This window comes from Anabrus simplex, chromosome 1, assembly GCF_040414725.1.
Source record: "Anabrus simplex isolate iqAnaSimp1 chromosome 1, ASM4041472v1, whole genome shotgun sequence".
Lineage (NCBI taxonomy): Eukaryota > Metazoa > Arthropoda > Insecta > Orthoptera > Tettigoniidae > Anabrus > Anabrus simplex.
In genome coordinates this window covers 607,931,902-607,937,901 of record NC_090265.1, presented here as the reverse complement: position 1 = coordinate 607,937,901, position 6,000 = coordinate 607,931,902, and positions in this window count along the sequence as shown.

The following is a 6,000-nucleotide window of genomic DNA, read 5'->3' as shown; positions in this document are numbered from 1 at the left end:
AGCCCCTTGCAGATTTAACAAAACTATCTCGCAAATGCCATTTGAATTCACCCGCTATGTGATCTGATTGGTCAGCTTCAACAGCTGATCAAGTGACAATGGCGTGAGATATCGAATTATTTTTTGAAATTAGTTATCAGTATGACCAACTCTCTGAAGCCCATCAATCCGGTTGAGGTTATTTCCAATAACTCTGTACTACTACCATGTCGAACTCTCGTTATCTCATACAACCTATGGAAAGGAATACGTGCATTTACAGACCAAGAACACGATGGAAACCTCGAACGTCGCAGATCGGCAGGTTTAGCAGTATAATCCTACTTCCTCTTGCAGCTGAACGCAGATGTTTATACATCACCCTCGAAGTTGTTCTCTCGCGAGTGTCATTACTCGGGAAGAATGGTTCGCTTCGCTCTCGACTGAATGTGATCTCACTAATGCACCCCGCCCTCTCCGCCCACCCTCCATCTTCCGGAAAAGCATTACAATTGCTAGAGGAAGTAAACTGTACCATGAATGTGCATTCAAAGTACAGGATAACTCAAGCCATTACTATCCAGCTCGGTTCAAGCCAGGTGACAGAAATAAAACTCACTGCGTATTGCAAACACTTGACTCATAGACACTTAACGGAAATTCTATCCAACGTTGACTTCATTTACGTGCCCCTTTTTACATTTGTGTCCGTTCCCTTAAAGAAGTATTTTTGGCTAAAAAAAATGTTTTGAGCTTTCTGTGGCTTCTAAATATGTAAAACCTCCTCATTCAAATGGAATTTATGGCGAATTGTCATCTTTTCAAATTACAACAATATGCAAAGAGAAAGAAAGTAAAACATATCCAAACACCATGAAATAATGAATGTAGTATATTGACATTTTGGCAATATATTTGTCGAGGTAACATATTTACTTGATTAAAGTTACAAGATTACCGGTTAATATCCGCGCGAGAAAAGCCATCGCAAATGTGCCATGCTGGTCCATTAATAACCGGTGTATTCTCCTGATTGTTGAATGAAGGCATGCAAACGTGCACGTATTGTGCCGTACAGGTGCCGGAGGTCAGCTTGTGAGATGGAGTTCCACACCTGTTGTACTTGGCCGGTAAGTACAGGAACGATTAATGCCGGTTGTGGATGACGCTAGAGTTGTCGTCCAATGAGGTCTCATTGGTGCTCGATTGGGGACATATCTGGGAATCGAGCTGGCCAAGTCAAGGCAACATGTCGACACTCTGTAGGGCACGTCGGGTTACAACTGCGGCATGGGGTCATTATCATGTTGGAAACACCCCCAGAAATGCAGTTCATGAATGGCAGCACAACATGTCCAATCACTAGACGGACGTACATGCACGCACATTAATGGTGTCCCGACATAAACAATCAACACTGCCCCACTCCAGTACTGAAAAGGAGGGGAGAGAGTAAAGGGATAGTGTTGAAGGCCACTCCAGTACTGAAAAGGAGGGGAAGGTGGTGAACAGGTAGTGCTGAATACACAGTGTGTGTATTCCGGCGTTATACTGTAACATTATAATAAGATGGCTCATATCCTATCACAGGTGAATAGAGGACGTATTATTGGCATGTGGGAGGCTCACATGGTCCCCCAAGCAATAGCACAAGCAATACCATGCTGTCTTAAGACAGTTTGGAGATGGATAGAAATATGGCAAGAACGAGGTGAAGAAGGATTGGTAGACCCGATATAACGCAGCTACAAAATATTCCTAACTGGTATAAAATACTTTTTGGTTAAAAACCTCCTTTACCTCTTAATACTGTAATTATCAGAGTAGGTTACTTTTTATTTTTTTTATGTTAAAATGTTATTTGTTCGGGGCGTCGACCTATAGAGTTCTTTTGCCCCTACTTGCACAATATATGAACCTGCATGTAATTGGAATTGCGGAAGTGTTGAGTGTTGAATGTGAGAAAGGTTAAGGACGACACAAATATGCAGTCCCCAGGCCAGGGATATAATCATTTACAATTAAAACCCCATGACCCTGCCGGGAATCGAACCCGGGGCGGCCGGACGAGTAGGTAACCTAATGTTGTACTTCAATACATCCGCCATTCGATCACAACGAAGTCTTGTAGCGGGCTGTCTGCATGCAGTCCATGCAGCAATGCGTTAAGCGAAAAGGTGAGTCATTGTGCCTTCGACACTACCTCTTCAATCCCTTCCCCCATGTTTTGTACTGGATTGGCCTTCAACACTACCCCTTCACTGTCTCCCCTTCTTTTCAGTACTGGAGTGGGGCAGTGTTGATTGTTTATGTCGGGACGCCATTAATGTGCTCGTCTGTACACATCTGTAGTCAAGATGAGTGGGATAACCTTGAGAGTGCTCCTGCTGTCATAGGAAATTGCTCTCCAGGCCAGAACTCCCGGTGTTGGTCCAGTGTATCGACGCCGCAGACAGGTAGCCTTCTTCTAACCAACACACGGCCATCACTGGCACCAAGAGCACAACGGACCTCCATTTCATCCTCCAATGAGCTCTCGCTTGACACGACGGCGGTGGTTTGGGGTAAGTGGAATGCACGCCGCAGGGCGTTTGGCTCGGAGCTGTCCTTGAACAGTTCGTTGCGTCACTATGGTGCCAAATGTCGCTCGAATTGCTGCTGCAGATGCAGTCCGCTGCGCTACAGCTATTTGCCGAATACGGCGGTCCTCCCTCTCGGTGCTGCCAGCACACATTCACAGTGGAGACATTCCTGCCAAGTCATTCTGCAGTAGCGCGGAAGGAAAATCCACCTTCACGTAGCCCTATTATACGGCCACGGCCACGTTCAAGCGCAGTGAGCTGGTGATGCAGCCCTCTTCGTCGTCGCAAAGACTTTCTTGACCCTCTCACAGTCATTCCGTCCAATCTCACAGTTAATTAACGCTCTCGCACAGTACAGCACGCATTTAAAACAAACCTGATGTGCAAAGTCATAGAGCCCCTACCAGCGCCACGCAAATGCGGTTTGTGGAAAATTTGAATCAACGCCATCTTTCTGATGTATAAACGCGCCTACCAACGTTCGTTAATCTAGCACATTCCCTTCTTCATGTTTGAATATTTTGTTCTGCCAGTGCATATAAAAGTAAACACTGTTCGTATGTATATTATTTTGCTCATTTTAACAAGTTGGAATGCCGGGCTGAGTAGGTCAGATCGTTGAGGGTCTGGCCTTCTGACCCCAACTTGGCAGGTTCGAACCTGACTCAGTCCGGTGGTATTTAAAGGTGCTCAAATACGTCAGTCTCGTGTCAGTAGATTTACTGGCACGTAAAAGAATCCCTGTGGGACAAAATTCCGGCACCTTGACGTCTCCTAAAACCGTCAAAAATATTTAGAGGGACGTAGAATCAATAATATTAATACAAATTAGATTATTTATATCTTCAGTTTCTTCCGCTAGTTCATGGATATGAAGATGAATTCGGGAGATCGTGAGTTTGAATCCCACCGTCAGCAGCCTTGAAGATGGTTTTCCGTGGTTTCCCATTTTAACATTAGGCAAATGCTGGAGCCGCGTCCTCTACCTTCCGAATCCTAGTCCTTCCGCATTCTTGCGTCGCCGAATACCTTGAATGTGTTTCTGCGACGTTAGTCCACTAGGAAAACAAAAGTTCCTGGTTTCTTATGGCAGTTGGTTTGATGGTCGTCCTCTTTTCTTCACTGGCTGCTTAGGAACTGTACGTTCTGCGGACTTCTTCATCTGCAGTGAGGATGGTCAACTTCTTTTCTTCACAGGCTGCTCAAAACCTGTAATTTCTGAGGACTTCTTCAGCTGTTGTGAGGATGACTGTCCTCTTTTTTTTCCTTCGGAGGATGCTCAGGAGCGGTAGATTCTGCTGTCTTACTCAGCTATTGTGGGGATGTTCATCCTCACTATTTTTCTTGCAGGCTGCTCAGGAACTGTAAGTTTCGGTATGAACCTGCCCCTGTTGTCTAAACTAAAGCATAGTGGCTTGATCTTCAAATGTGTTCTTCTCAAAAGCATGATTTCAGCCATAAGGTCACATTTACGATAGAACTGTGAAGCTGTACCATTCGGGGAATACACCCAGATGACTAGTGCAATTGGCTAGGTTTATCCTATCTGAAATCTGCGATATATGAGATGGTTTGAACGTGACAATTCCATCTCGTTGACCTCCGGCACGGTAAATAACGCTTGTGGGACAGAATTTGTGATGGCGGTGATTGTTGTTTTAAGCCGAAATACAACTAAGAAACCATACCCTCCTAATTCCAATCAGAGGATCGAACCTAAAGAATGAACATTTAAAACGAAAAACCACTAAGATCATGAAAATGAAATAAACACAAGGCTTCGCAAATTTAATATAATTTGAATTTGAATAGAGTTGACGAACGATAGTCATTTAGGTAATATGCAAAAGAAAAACCTGGCACCATTAAGTGTATGTAATACCAGACTCAGCTGGGGACCCTGCAGTTACCAGCCTAGGCTCCCATGTTGTGATCCCTCCTGCGACAAAGAGCGGTACAGTAGATATATGACACCACCATCCACAGGTTCAGAACGAAATTCGACCCCCACCCCGAACTAGTTAAGAAAATATTTTGGCAATTAGGTAAATATTAAATGATTAAAACTACTATTAGCAATTGATACTTTCCTACAGGTTTTTATATCGTACATATCAGATAGGGCTTTGAAGACGCTTGTATAGGAAAGGGTTAGGAAAGCGAAGGAAGCAGTCGTAAGCTTTATTAAGGCACAGAGCCGGTAGGTACTTGCTGGGAAATATCTTCATCTTCAGGACTATCGATGATGGGGTTCGAACCCATCATCTCCGTAATGCAAGCTAATAGCTAGTAAGTAAGCTCGTGTCCTCATCCCGAGGTGGAGCAGCTCTTTTCAGGCACACCCCCTCTGGAGGTGAGCTGCATGTATCGTTTCAAGCACATACCAGCCCTGCTGCCATTCTGGCAGTACCGGGAATCGAACCCGGGCCTACGAGGTCGGCAGCCGTTACGCTACGCAGGTAGACAGCTAATAGCTAATGAACGCGGGCGGCACCACGCTGCTAATTATCTCTGTTTTTGTAGTAGGCTAGCAGGAGTAAGAATAGTAGTACAGTTGGTTTGCGATCAAGGTAACTAGATTGAATTTTAGTGCTGTTGGTTCATATTAGATAATCATTATATTTAAAATGCAGTTAAAGCACACTTTGTCTGCCTTCTTTTTCCTCTCTTTATACTGGTGGTAATTCAAAGGACATTAAACACACATTATTATTAATATTATTATTATTATTATTATTATTATTATTATTATTATTATTATTATTATTATTATTATATTCCTTAAACAACAAAGTTTATTCCTAGTAGTAACAGTGGCTACTCGAGTTTGCATAACAATATTTCCGGACTTGTGTTGCTCTAACGCAGAGGTGTCCAGTATTCATTGTTATCGTTTTGATATTATTCTCTTTGCTTACTTTGGTTGTCTCCAGATTTGATTAAAGCTACAAAGTCAGATTTATTCCAATATTCTGATCATCAGGTGTTTAAATGTGCTTTATACACTGACTGACAGAGCAAATGCAACACCAAGGAGGAGTGGTTCGAAAGGGATGAAAGTTGGGGAAAAAACAGAGTCGGCACGGAAGAATAATTGATGTTTATTTCAAACCGATATGCAGGTTACACAATGCGCACGGCATCGACTCAGTAGGATGTAGGACCACCGCGAGCGGCGATGCACGCAGAAACACGTCGAGGTACAGAGTCAATAAGAGTGCGGATGGTGTCCTGAGGGATGGTTCTCCATTCTCTGTCAACCATTTGCCACAGTTGGTCGTCCGTACGAGGCTGGGGCAGAGTTTGCAAACGGCGTCCAATGAGATCCCACACGTGTTCGATTGGTGAGAGATCCGGAGAGTACGCTGGCCACGGAAGCATCTGTACACCTCATAGAGCCTGTTGGGAGATGCGAGCAGTGTGTGGGCGGGCATTATCC